The sequence below is a fragment of the Ammospiza caudacuta genome, chromosome 11 (genome assembly GCF_027887145.1).
Source record: "Ammospiza caudacuta isolate bAmmCau1 chromosome 11, bAmmCau1.pri, whole genome shotgun sequence".
Classification (NCBI taxonomy): domain Eukaryota; kingdom Metazoa; phylum Chordata; class Aves; order Passeriformes; family Passerellidae; genus Ammospiza; species Ammospiza caudacuta.
The window spans coordinates 17,948,649-17,962,824 of NC_080603.1; the positions used below are offsets into that span (position 1 = coordinate 17,948,649).

General features: G+C 48.2%; 1 long non-coding RNA gene across 1 annotated transcript; it reads right to left on the bottom strand.

The window, feature by feature from the left end:
* Window positions 1–7,147: 7,147 nt before the first annotated feature.
* LOC131562245 (uncharacterized) lies at window positions 7,148–14,174 on the bottom strand. The gene is made up of 3 exons (XR_009275146.1): window positions 13,917–14,174; window positions 13,286–13,344; window positions 7,148–12,780 (listed from the first exon to the last, which is right to left on the bottom strand). It is a non-coding gene; the product is annotated as an uncharacterized LOC131562245 (long non-coding RNA).
* Between the last annotated feature and the right edge of the window lie 2 nt (window positions 14,175–14,176).

Sequence of the window (14,176 nt, forward strand, 5' to 3'; positions counted from 1 at the left end):
AATCATTCCCTGTGACCTGCTGCCCAAACAATGAAGCAGTGTGCAGGGACCTGAAAGTCATTCATTAATGTTTACAAGATACTCAGATAATAGTGGGAGAGAGGAATAGAGATAGCACGTATGAGTAAATGATAGCAATAATATGTTCAGTCTCCGAGATTACTCATGCTATAAAATCTGAGCAAGTACATAAGTTTTCACAGGTTTAGGCCTTGGCTTGGTCCAAAGATACTTTCAGGTCAGCCTGTTAGGTCCATGAATGAAGCACTCCCTGGATCCACTTGGCTCTGTGGGTAGGAAGAGGGAAGCTGTCAGATATCAAGAATTTGGCAATATCACCATGCTACTTAAGTCATGTTAGTTAACTGGAGGAAGATCATTCACTAAAACACTGTGTTGATAAATACCACAGAAGTGTGGAGCTGGGGAGGTCCAGAGGAACAAACATTGTTTAGGTTTTACAGTGCAAATCACTCTAGGAACAGAAAAATGCCTTTCCATTTTTCCTGATCCCAGACATTCCTTGGAGCATAGGCCACGGCTGCTTTATTTTTAAAATCAACAAGTTCTTCTGAAGAAAAAGCATTTCTTGGTCTCGTGACTGCCACAGCAGAGAGCTCCGTCCCCTTGCAGTCAGGCAATGAGCTTCCTGCCAGCTGGACTCACGGGCTGCTAAACCCTGCCCCAGCGAGGCACGAGCTGCCTCTTATCTGCCAGCCTGGGCTGGAGCAATAGGATTGAGACATTGCAAGATATCATCTGGGAGAGCAAGATAAATCCAGGCGAGTTGATTTGTCAGACTCTGCCGAGCACGCAGGCAGCGCATGGCCCCGGCAGCGCCGGCTGTGCCGAGCCCACCCAGCCCTGGGCAGCTTCACCTGGACACAGGGGCTGCCCTGCAAGGTCAGGGGAGCCTTCAGCCTCGCCAGGCTCTCATACTGCACACACACCACCATGCCCAGGAAGTACCAAGGCCATCCTTCCTAACAGCGCCGTCATTGCATCCTACAAGCAACCCCAAGGGTCTTATGCCAGCTGGATTAACCATATCAAAGCTGGATTGTGCAAGAAAAGCAATTTATTTCCCCTCATCGTGAAGTTGGTTACAATGTGAGGGAAACACCAGTACTACACATTTAACAAGGAAAAGTGTTTCACTCCAGAAAAATGCAAAACTGGTACTCCTTCCATTCTCTGGCTTTGTTCTTGTTGTCCCTTATCTCCGTAACACATCACAGCATGCTGTGCCTGAAGGCTGTGCCCCATCACCAGGCTGCACCACCACCTGAGAGTTTCAACTTCCTCTGCGTTTTCAGTCTAGTTCTGTACTGGCTACTTTGTACCAGTTGAAACACCTTATCTCCTTGGCTGGATCAAGGTCTCCTCTGTGTGTGTTGCAGTTTAGCAGTCTGGCATGTAAAAACGGCAAGTTTCAACTATCACCAGCTGCTCTGTGTTTCTGTCCAAGACACACTATGCTTCCCTCCAACAGGATTTCTTTACAGACTGGCTTAAACCTCACCTACCTGCAGCAGGGTATAAGCCCATGCTTCCTACTAAAGATGTAGGAATAGGCAACCAAGTGGGGAAATTCAGCCTGACACATGGGGCTGGCAGAAGTGATGCTCTGAAAGCCCAAGGAGGCAGGAATAGCCAGAAGAAACCCAAACAGGGTGTGTATATGAACACCTGCAAGGCTGGTGTTCACACTTGAGGCAGTCATCCGGGTGGTCTGTAAAGGGCACAGCCAGCCTGCCATTGACTGCTCCTTTAGTTGAAGGGCCTCTTTGGAGCATTTCTTTTTCTGCACCCATTACAAAAGCAGCAGAGCTATCGGCCCCTGTGAAGGTGTTCTCACTGGTGTACCTGCCCAGGTTCACACTGCAGCCCAGAGGCAGGTCCAGAGGAGAAGCACCCCACACCACTCACGTGCCCCCCTCTTTGCAGCCACTTGTCCCCTCACCACCTCCCAGACAGCAAAGGCTGTCCAAGTCTCCAGACTGAAATTCTCAGTATTATCATTACTGTTATAGCATCTAAAGAGGACCCAACCAAGAACAAAGGACTTGTTTTGCTGGATCCTACACATCTCATGTGCTTGAAGGAAGTTTCTCTGTCTGAACACACTGATCGAGTTCCTGGTCTTGCAAACTCTTACAGGCATTACCATAAAACCTCTGAGAAATTACATGGGAAGGAAAATGACCAGGCCCTGTAGAAACTGCCTGGTCCTGTCCTCAAGTTTAATTAATCTGTCCATGGCTTAAGCTGTTCAGAAACACCTCCTGGAAGATGAAGGCAGGACAGGGAGAGCTCAGGAGGTGTTAATGACCCATGGAGAGCACTACTTAGCTGACACAGGAGCTCTGCTTGTTGTGGTCTTGTGGAGCTCCTGCTGTTCTGGAGGGTGTCCTCACACGTGGATTGTGTTTTCTGTGTCTTTGTTCTCAGTCAAGGAAGGAGTCTGAATGTCTCTGCTGAGAGACTCCCTATCAAGGCTGGAGTTTCCTTGTTTTGCATTTCTGCTCATCTAACAAACATATTTACTATTCTCAAGCACTGTTTTCCATGGATCTCCACGCCTGTGTGCAACAGCTGCAGTGCTGACCCCTCCAAAGCCACATCTGCAGAGGGACTGGGAAGTGTGTGCACTGTGTCCCTCCCAGGCAGCACTGGGCTCTGCAGGGACCCGCTGTGAGCCACACATCAGTGGTGCTGTGCCAGCTCCTCCATGCTCTGAGCATTCTCCAGCCAGCTCTTTCTGTCTCAGAGTTAGACCTGATGTGTGTAACAGATCTGCTCCCTCCCGAGGGAAAGCTCTGCACTGTCGTCTTTTTGCCTTACCCAGACAGGCAGACCGATGAACCCCTGAGATACTGGGAACGCCGGCTACTAACAAGGTTGGCCAATGCCTGGGATGTCTGGGGGCTTCAGGCATCTTAGCTGAGCTCTTCCTGCTCAAGAGAAGGCTAATTAATCAGCTCTGCTGGTCTGGCATCACCCAAAAGTGAAAATACTTTCTGGCAGGGCAGCAGGCACAAAATTAGCTGCTGCATTAAACTGCCAAATCTCCTTTATTAGTTGCATTTGGTGATGATGAGGAGTGAGGCATTAACCGGTCCCTGATGGATAAAGAAACTATTACTCTGTTTTCTCTTTGCAGCTGGGAAGAGGAAATAGGTTTTATTACCGAGATTTCCTTGAAGACATTCACTTGACTTTGTGGCATCAGAGACGGAAGAGAAATGAAGAGCACAGGAATCTTGGCACAGCAGGAGAGATTGTGCACGGATAATAACAGAGAGAAGCACCAGGTCAGTTGGGAGCTGAAAATATACTTAGGTGATTGAATCCTTGTGTTGAGTTGAAGCTTTGACAATCTGCTGGGCTTAACTAATTCCAGCATTGCAGCCAGAATCTGTGCTGGCACTGAGGGCCTAAGCCAGTGAACTTGCTGGGAAGACACATTCAGGATGGATGAGAATGAAACAGAAGAGAAAAAAATAGAATAGAAATAATAGATTATTCATTCTTTGTTGTTTGGTTTTGGTTTTGTTTTGTTTTTTTTTTTTTTTTTTTTTTTTTTTTTTTTTTTTTTTTTTTTTACTTAACATTAGATTTAGAACTTACCCATCCTTGTTTTAGGCCTAGATCCCAGCTAACGTGACATGACCCTACTGAAGGAAGGTGCGGACTGGAAGAGCCCATGCAAATCACAATCCATGCCTTGAAATCTCAGAGGGCTCATTTTGGAATGAAATACTGAGTTTCCTAAGGGATAATGGCAAATTCTTGAGTTTGTTATCATTTGTTACCAAGAAAAACACAGCCTGGACACAGATGTCCAAGAGATCTAGAGCAGACCAGAGCAAAAGGGCAGAGCTGGTACAGACCTGACCTAAGCATGGTGGGGGACCAATGGTCTGTGAACCAGCATTGGGAGGAAAGTGGAAGAAACACCCTAACCATGTGGGGAAAGAGATCTTGTGACAGGCAGGCAGAGGCAAAAAGCCAACCTGGATGTGGTAACCCAGGCCTGTGGGGACCAGGATGCAAAGCCCAGCAGGTTCCTCCTGTTCTTGGTCACTGAGGGACCCTTCTCATCCCATGGGCATGCGGAGCCCGGTCAGGAGGAGGGTTGGGAAGAGAAACTACATGAAACCATCTTGTTCCATCACTTCTGACAATGAGGGGAGCTGACATGGGCAGGTGGGGCAGATGGCCAAGGGATACCCTGGACAGGGTGTATTTGAACCTCCTAGGAGGAAAAGTTCAGACTCCTTGCTCAGGCGCTGGCCCAAATATCAGCACAGCGTGGTGAGATGAGCTTGTCTCTCAGAACAGCTCAACCAAGAGGCTGGCAGAGGCCTGAGCTTTACTTCTGGTAGCTCTTGCTGGCTGCTGCTCAGGGCACCGCCCCCCAGCTCTGCTGTACCTCGAATCCTCCCGCCTCCCTCCACCTCATTTTCCACATCTACAAAGTGGAGCTAAAGCTAATTACAGCCCCTAGAATGGAGCTGCATCACTTGGCTTTACCAGTGTTTCAAAAGCACCCAGACATAAAAGGTGCTTGAGAAAGCAGAGTATTGTTATTACTAATAATTACAAAAATTAACCAAATATTTGTCTAGCAGCATCCATCCCCACTGCTGCTTCTTACATAAAACACACACATGCTCTGACTGCCAAGCCAAAGCCCCAGAATCACTACATCAGCCCTACGGTATCGAGAAGGGGGGCAAAGTGCCTTGGGTCTAAAAAGGGTTGTCTGTTCCAGCAATTAATTTAATTGTCCTAAATATAACCCAGGTATAGTGCAGATCCAGATTGCTGGCTGACAACAAACCCAAACAGGGCCCAGAGGCTGTGAGGCAGCAGGTTAAATGCTGCCTCTGAAGCTGCTGGGCTGATCCTGGCACACGAGTATATTTTCTCTTGGTATTCGCCGCCGCTTGCTGCTGTGGAGTTGAATTCTCGTAAAATGTTTATCAATGCCTGGGCATCTTCCAAACCAAGAAAGGGTGCGTGAGAAGTGTCCCCTTGCAGTCAGCAGAGACTGGATTTCATCACTTGTTTTAATTCCCGTCTTCATAATTTTATTGCTTTTTTTTCTCCTGTTTTCTAATAAGCTCTTCTAACACCTAATGAAATCAGTTCATTTTTCCTTCTACTTACCTCCCCCTGCTGCCATCGCGATTACCTAGACTAGAAAAATACAGAGCACGGGGTCCTGCAGGCTGAGGTTTTAGTGACTGATTTCAACTGACATGAGCAGAATCGGCAATGAACTTCAATGTCATGGAATTTTGATTCCTCCCTCTTCCGTATTGCATAAAATATCTGAAGGGGACAAATGCCAAGGAGTGACAAGAATTCTTTTGGGTTGTACAACCAAAAATGAAACTAAGAAAGGAGCCATTTCCAGAGGGGGAGATGCAGTCAGCTGTGCAATCCTTATCTGTAATAGATGGCATCTCTCACTGACGTGATCTTTATTATCCTCCTATCTCAGCATCTCACAGGCTTTAATGGATTCTCCCTCCAGCATTTCTTCAAGACTCTGCCATTGTCCTACACACATTTTACTAACCAGGACCAGAAGTACCAAAAGGCCAAGACCCAGCTTCCCTAACTTATGCTGGCACTCAAGTTCCTGTTGGTCACTGTGTAAAACCTATCTGTAATCTGGGCACTACATTATTTAACAGGAAATTCATTTGCAAAGGTAAAAAAAGTGTTCTGTGGCCACAGAGAGGCAAAACAAATCTCATAAAATCCAAGTTTATTTCCTGCTCTGCTTTCAAAACAAAACACAATAATTTTAGCAGACAATTAAACTCTCTGATTTCCAAGGGAGGCAGGCACAAAAATACTTTTGAGGATCTGAGCCCACATGATTATGTAAGGAATTAGTAGGAGGGAATTAACCCAATCGCTGGAGCGTCCTTGTGGCAAGGATATCATCCACACTCGGGGCTGCAACATGGGAACATGTCAGAGCAAAATGTAAAACTCAGAAATACTTAAAATTTGAATCACCAAAGTGCCAAAAAATGTCACAACATTGCTCCATGTCAGGACAATATCTAGCCTGTCCCCTTTCTACCTCCTACCTCGCCACCGTGCTGCCTGTACTCCAAAAAGCCAGGAAGAAAAAGCCCAGCATTGCACGTACTGCTTCCAAGCACACGGGACCTCCATGCGGGGCAGTTGCCCGTGGACTGGCTGTCTGTGCATTACCCTCTGTGCATGGACACAGGCTCTGTGTCAGGGCAAACAGCCCCTGAGCACCCATGAGACATTTGGTAGGAGGACTAAGGGTGCCCCATGCCGAGCAGACGCAGGGATGTGGGGACAAGGCAGCAGCAGGGCAGGATTTCCATCGCCAGGCAAGGATCTCACATTTCTCCCTCCACCCTGGGGCTGCTCCTTAAATATACTGTGATATTAAACCAAAACTACTTTAAAAACATAAAAATAAGTAGGAGCAAGCAGGATTTGGGGAAGGAATGGGGAAGGTTTTGGGCTCTTCCTCAGGACGTGGTAATGAGGAGCATTGGGTGAAGGCAGTTCCAAGGTGGGCTCCTTGATTCCAGCCTGACTGGGACATAAAGAAGATCTGGCTCCTTTCCCAAATTTTAATGCTGTCACAGTCAAATTTATCACTCTGAAACCGGTGGAGTTGTTTCAGGAGTGAGGACTGGGGCAGCAGCAGACCTGGGAATGCAGAATGCAGACACTGGGAACCAAACCTCCCTGCCTGGGATGGACGCAGCTCCCAGCATGGCTCGGACAATAAAAGCAAACCTTCCCGGGCAGGCAAAGGCTGCCTCGACTGTCACTTTAATTGAAACCTTCTGCAGTCGTATACTTCACCTTACGTTTAATGATTCACCTCTTCAGCAGCCCACTTGTACCTTTGAATCTTTGGGAAGGTTAACTTGTTGATCCTCGAAACTTGTCTGCAGGGAGAGAGGCAATTCGCAGGGAGGCTCGGAAGGAAAAAGTATCGAGTTTTCTGATGAAAAGTATTTTTATTGAGGGAGAAGGAATGAGAAAAGAACTGCAAAATTCAGAAGAGCCGATGAGACTTTGCAAAGAAAAAAGAAAACAAGAAGAAAAACCAAAAAAAAGGAAAAAAAGTCAATAAAAAATTAGGAGGGGTGGGGGGAGCAGTTGGTTTAGTTCCCAGTTCCTGGGAGATGGTTTATTTCTGCTTTATAGGAATCAAAAATATATTTGTCATTTACCAAATTAAATAAATATAATCCTAGCATTAAATTATTTTTAGTACATTAAGAGTTACATTCTTATGGGCAATAATCTACTTGTAACACTGTAATGGAGTAACTGGCAATTTCATACAGCTTCGGGATCGATTTTTTCCTGTTTGCCATGTACCTATGCAAATAAATATCCCATTTGATTCATTTCCATATCGTAGGATCTGCCTGTTTCTTTCTTACTCCTTTAATATTTAATTATTTAAAACAAGGAGAAATCTCACAGGAATTTTTGTCTCAAAAAATAGCTGACTTTTTCTTGTCATTTGAGAATAACAGAAAAAAAAGATGTGAAAATCTAATTCTTTTTAAGTCCCAAAACTGAAACTCAAATAAGGACGAGGAGAAAAAAGTCTTAAACCCCAGAAACCAAACTTCCTCCCCTCCCTTTTTACATGAATATTCTGAGTTTTACTGTAGCTATTCATAGTCATACCTAAATGTAGTCTATAAATCTACTAATATATTATTTAACACTCTAACTACTGGTATAAAAAATTATAAAATATTCTGTTGGCAATACATTTAATTGAATTCTTTTTAGAGACAGCTTGTTACTGCCAGACATGCTTTTAGAGATAGTACGGAGAAATAAAAGAATTCCAGAAGGCAGTAAAACAAATAATCACCATTTTCACCATTACTTCCAGATACCCTCCTATCCAGTCACTAAATCCTTTAAGTCTAAATCAAAGAGTTTCCGTGAACAAAATTGCACAGATCATTTCAAAGAATATAAAAATTACGTCGACGTTTTATTTGAAGAGAGAAATTGAAATTCACACAGTACTCTACTGGCTGAGAGTCCGGGGAGTTATTAAAGGAAAAACAGAAATAAACCAGGCTAGTTTAGCCTGAACTTTAGAGGCCTGTTTCAAAACGATCAGGGTCAATGCAAATCCCTCTCTTAATTACAATGTGCTTGTGCCTCTAAAAGTTTGAGGCACTGTCCTTCTTCTTAGTCTCTCTGCTGATTTTTAATATCAGGTATCTGCAAGATTGTCTGAGACGTAGGAGTAATAAATAATATTATAAACCATTCAAAGCAAGCACTGCCTTTTATTCTTTTTATTACTTTTTTCCCCAACAAAGCAACTTACACATTTGGTTTGAACTACCTCAGCACAACTCCTAATCAGAGAAGTATCTGTAGGGGTTAGCGAGGTTTTTTTCATTGTAATGTCTGAACTCTGACAGATCTGCTGAAAAGAAAAGAGGTCAGTAGTGCTGCTCAGCCATGGGACAGGGATTTTCAGCTTCCGCTGGTCACACACTTCAGTTTGGTGGGTGCCAGGATGACAAGATTTGGGGACAAGCAAGGAATTGGGCTTGCCCCACCACATCCCCTGCCAGGAGGCTCCTTACTCGGCACAGCCCCGCTGAGGCACGGACAGGCTTTGGTCCATAACTGGTTAAAAATCGACTGGGTCCAGGGTGGGAGAGATGGGGCAGAACTGATGTGGGGCTGTGAGTGCTCAGTGGAATGAGGACAGTCCTTACCCACCTTCCGAGAACTGCTGTTTATGCTCAGCCAGTTTGGGAAATCAGGCAGGAGACAGGCAGATATCTTGCTCCTATGTGGCAAGAAAGTAATTTTTGACAGGCGAGTCTACACTGTCTCCTGGCACCAAGCAGATACGCCAGTTATTTGGGCAATTTTGCCAGAATATTATCCTGGGGGTTGACGTGCGCACAGCATGGATGTACACCCCTCCATCATCAGAGCAGTTCTTCTTGCAGAGTATTCATCTGAGGGTGATTCAGCATCCCAAACAGGACACCTGGACACGGCACAGGGGTTAAAACATGTTCTCAGGCCGTGAGGGGAGCCATGGCATGGCATGGAGGCACTGAGGGCCGGCCTGCCACACTCCCCTCCACAGGCCCTGGCTGTCCCTCCCTCCATCCAAACCTCATCCCACTGGTCCTGTCCTCCAGGGCACCCTGTGCTTCCCTTCCCAGTACCCATCCAGATGCTGGCATTTGCCAAGGGGTATCTGCAGCCACCTAAAGCCTCTGCAAAGGGAGTGACACAGACTGGGCCGGGGGCTTGTGGCCGGTGGGCTCGGTGGGAGCCAGGCCGGGCGAGGGAGAGGTACACTCAGGTGTGCCCAGGGCATGCTGGGACAACCAGGTTTTACCACAACATTCAAGTTTTTCCACTTCCAGCCCTCTCCCTTGCAGTAAAGACCAAGTTAGAATGCAAACACTCAAATTTACAACGAGAAAAAAATAAAAAGAAAGCAAGGGAAAGGAGCCCCGATGAGCATTGCAGCACCCCACTGCCTGCCATTCCCATAGGCCCAGCTGCTGCTCCCTCTTCTCCTCCTGGTCGGAGCCCATGCCTCTTCCCATACCCAGGAAAACATTTTGTTCTGCGTTAAAGGCTAAAGCTAACACATGACCAGCGAGAGGCAGCAGTTTATTTAGCTCTTGGAGTTTATTTTAATTGCGGCCTTGTTTTGTAATGAGGACGGCTGCAGCAGGGGGAGCCTGCTGGGATCCGGGGGGCTGTTCCAGAGGAGTTTCCTTATCAATAAAAAGAAGTCTCAACTATTTAAATTAACAACTGCATGGCATGCTTAGCTGCTTTGTTTTCTGGGAAGTTAAACTGTACATAATTGCTTATTAAGGATTTCAATGGCGGGCTGCAATCACAAGTCCCCTCCAAGTGCCACCTTTTACATCCCCAACATCCATCGGGGAGGAATGAAGACGAGAGAAACGGGCCCCGTGTTCATGCTGACAGACATAAAACAGCCTGGTAAACCTTAGTAGTTTGTTATGATGATGCATGAAAAAAAAGGAGGAAAAAAGTAAAATCATGTGATTTTTATGCAAATCAGATGAATTGGACGGTTTAAAAAAACCTTAAATGTCAGGTAGATAAGATCACATACACCTAGAGCAGTGTCATGATGTTCTCTGTACATTACATTCATACTGGAAACCAAAACGCGTTACAGAAATCAGACACCCACAAAAAGCTCTGAGATTGCACTGAGAACAGGTTCCTGCAAAGCACCGGCCTCTGACAAAAATAAAAAAAAAAAGGCAAAAGAAAAAAAGTAGGTTAGATTAGAAAACAAGATAGCTGAATTCAGGCAGGGACTCGGCTGTCCCTGCGCAGCCTGGCCTCGCTGCATTCGCATTAATATGCACAAAACTCCTTTTAAGTAATGCTCATGCAGTGGCATCCAGCTCCAAAATGAGCAGGCTGTCCCTTAAACCCATCCTCATGCAGTGCCACCCAGCTTCAAAACAGGCAGGCTGTCCCTGAAACCCATCCTCGAGGGCCACGGGGAAAGAGAAAGGTTCACGGGCTCTCTTCTGTCAGGCTAAACTTTTCTCTCTTAGACGCATTTTTTTTTTCCCTTTAAAAGTCCTGGCAGTTATTTTTGTGTGAAGATGGGGAAGCCTTATGGCCTGAAGGAGTTAATTTCAAAAGAAAAAATTATAGTGGGGTACTGTTTATTTAAGCAGCGTTTTGTAGAAGACAAGGCACTTCTTTCCAAGGGTGCGGTTCACCTGGGAAAAATACGCACTGGCCTCGATATACCATAAAAACCTGATCTGTGTCCCCTGGAGGGAAACAACCCGAGCCCGGGGACTCCCCTCACTGCCAAGTAGCACCTCCAGCTCCGAGGCCCTTCAGCACCCAAGGGCAGCTCCCAGGGATGGCTGAATAATTTCACACTGCTCTGTGCCCTGCACACCAGCACACAGGCAGAGGGGTTGTTTTTCATCCCAGGAGCTTTGCCAGGGGAGGACATGAAGAAGCTGGAGAGGGACAGTCCATGGGAGGGTGTGAGGCACCTGCGGCAATGCCCAGCACTGCTCCTGCCTCTGCTCCTGGTCCTTGGAGCGGCTCCAGCACCACCAGAAATACCCCTGCCAGCTCCAAGGGGGACCATTTCCCAGCAGCATCACCCCTGTGCCAGCACTGCCACCACTTTGAGGGGTGGCACCGGGGGGTTCAAACCCTTGCCTGGGTGAGGAGCTCTCTGCAGCGTAGAGGGTCTTTTTGAGAGAGGGGTGCATGGGGCTGACCCCCCCCAGCGGGGCTGCCACAGCCTCCCACAGGCAGGGCCGAGCTGCTGCTCCTCCACGTGCCACACAGGCGCCTCGTGGGTGTGCAGGAGCCATGCTGAGCCTGGAGCCGCTGAGAAACGTCCCACAGCCGACATGGGGCTGCCGTGGCTTTGCACACTCCCACCAGCCACCCTCCCCACCACGGGGCCGCCGTTGTCCCCCAAAGAGAAAACGCTTGCTGTTGCTTGTGGAGGCAGGGCAAGCTGTCCCACCGGGACACTGCCACCCTGGCAGCCACCACCACCGCCAGCGGCAGCCGTGCAGGTCCCCAGAGCTGGGACAGGCAAGGGAAGCGGATGTCAAGGCCGCACTCAGCAAGGATTCCTCTGGCTAATGGTGGGAGAGGGCTCCCAGGAAAATGACTCCATCCCCAGCTCCCTCAAGTCCCCAGCAAGGCAGCACAGGGACCGCTGTTGGTTTTGGAGCAGCAGGAAGCAGTGGGGATCAGAGGCGGGTGGCAAGAGCCGTGGGTAGCTGCAGCCAGGCCGTGAGTGACAGTGAGGGAGTAGGAGAAGGTATGACACCAGAGCAGAAAGGCCAAAAACTCAGCAAAGGTGCCCAGGCCGCTCAGCTCCCAGTCCGAAAGGGATGCTGCTGGCTGCTCCCTATGTCCCCGCAACGAGGCGGGTTAGGATGGAAACTCTGATGCAAGCCCGGCTTGGCCGTGGCCGGGCAGAGTGAGAAATCTCCCCCGTAAGAGTGCTACTTGAACGGAAGCTGTGCTCGACCTCGGGTCTCCACCAAAAATCCCCCAAGCGGCAGCCCTGCCGCTGCTGCTCCCGAGCGTCCCGCGGGCGCTGGGCTCGCTGGGCTCCGGCTAAAGCGAAAGCGTCACGCACTGCAGAGAAATGACAAACAGAACAGATCTGTCGCTCCCAACAACCCCCTTCCTTTGGGTTTCATTGCTGGGGAAAAAGAACAAAAAAAAAACCAAATCAAAATCCGGGAACAGAGTTGCCACTCGGGTCCGTCCCTCCTTGGGTCACTTGCAGAGCGGGGAGCCCCCTCCCTGCCCCGGGCCGGGATCGGAGTCGCACAAGTCACACAGCTCCAGCCGCGCTCGCTCCCTGGGAATCCCACACCGCATTTTAACTACAGGGAAGCCGTCTCTCCAGCATATCTGTACCACCTCGAGCGTCTCGGGAGTACCATCCCTGTCTTGCCACCGGGCTATTTTTAATGACGAGTCGTATTAGCAGAAGGGCTTTCTTCCTAATTTATTACCCCCCCTCCCCGCCGCCCAACCTCCTTGCTTTAAAATGTTTCGGTTCAAGAGCTCATCTGAGAAATTAAAATAAAGGCAGCACCCGGGCACTTTGCGTCCAAGACGGCCGCTCCGTGGGCTCGCCAGGGCTGGAATCAGTAGCTCCGAGCAACTGCACCGGTGGACCGAGGGCACCGTGACCTGCGGTGGTTATTCCCGTAAACAAATTTCTATTAATCACCAGGGCCCGGGAATGCCTGCACAGCCCAGAGCGTGCCTTCCCCCGCTCCCCACCACCCCGACCGGCAGCTCGCAGCCCAAAAAACCCGTCCGGGAAAGCAAAATGAGCGATGCGAACCACCCCTAAAGCCAAGCCTTGCTGCAGGGCCCCAGGAAATAAACACGCGAGGCTGGGGGACAGGCGCAGAAATCCCCAGAGATTTACATCCAGGGTGCTACATCTGCACGGGGGAGTGGGGAAGGTTGGGGTGACAGGTCCCCTCCTCGGCACCCCCTGCGACACCCGCCCGAGACACTGATTGCAAGGCTTTGCATCATCCCCCCCTCCCACCTCCCAGCAAAGGCCTTTGCCCAGCAAGACGCAAAAAAGTGCAGAAATAAAATCCCTTTCCAGAAAAGCCAAAGCGATTTTGCATCCCCAGCACAGTACAACAATTCTATACAAGCAGAATATTTATAGACTTACAGGTTATTTTGCAACAATAACAAAACAGCTACACAGAATTAACCCACCACTTGAGTGTCCTGGAAAGGAAAAGAGAACACGGATGGAAAAAAAAAATAAAAGAAGAAAAAAATAATCAAAATGTTTTTTTTTTTTTTTTGTCTTGAGAATTCTGGTAAAGAAATAAAAAAGAAAAAAAATTAAAAATAAAACCAAAAGTGAATATGGGGAGTTCATGGGGAACCGTCTTTAAGGAAAAAGCTTCTTTCCCCAAGAGTAAATCCCATTGGAGGCCCTGAACCGAGTACGGCTGTTTGCAAAAAATTATTAAAAAAAAAAGCTGAATGAGGGAAAAAATAATTAAAGAGAAAGAAGTAAAAATCCAGAACAATGCTGCTGGCTCCTGGCTTTGCTCGCTGGGTTGTTTGGTTGGTTTGGGGTATTTTTTTTTGGGGGGAGGGTGTTTTAGAAACGCGAAAGTGACCCCCCGCCCCAAAATAAATCAATAAAAAATAAACAAATATAAATGATAATTAAAAATACATATATATATATATAAATATATATAAAAATAAAAGGCGCGGTTTTTTCCAAGATCTCTTCGCTCGTTTTCGGAGAGGTTTGGGAGAAAAAAAAAAAATAAAAAACGCACAAAAAACCAGAAGCAGAGGCTGGTGGTGGCAGGGGGGTGTGATGTGTGTTTGCACCGCCCGGAGCCGTGCCCGGGACCCCCCGTTTTCCTCTCCCGCCGTCGCCGCCGCCGCCGCCGCCGCTCGGTCCGCGCCGCGCGCGCTGCTCCGCGCCCGCGCGCCCCCCACGTCACCGACAGCACCCGCCGCCACGTGACCCGCCGGCCGGGAGCGACCACTGCTGGGAGGGGGGAACGGGGAGGGGGATGAACGGGGGCGACAC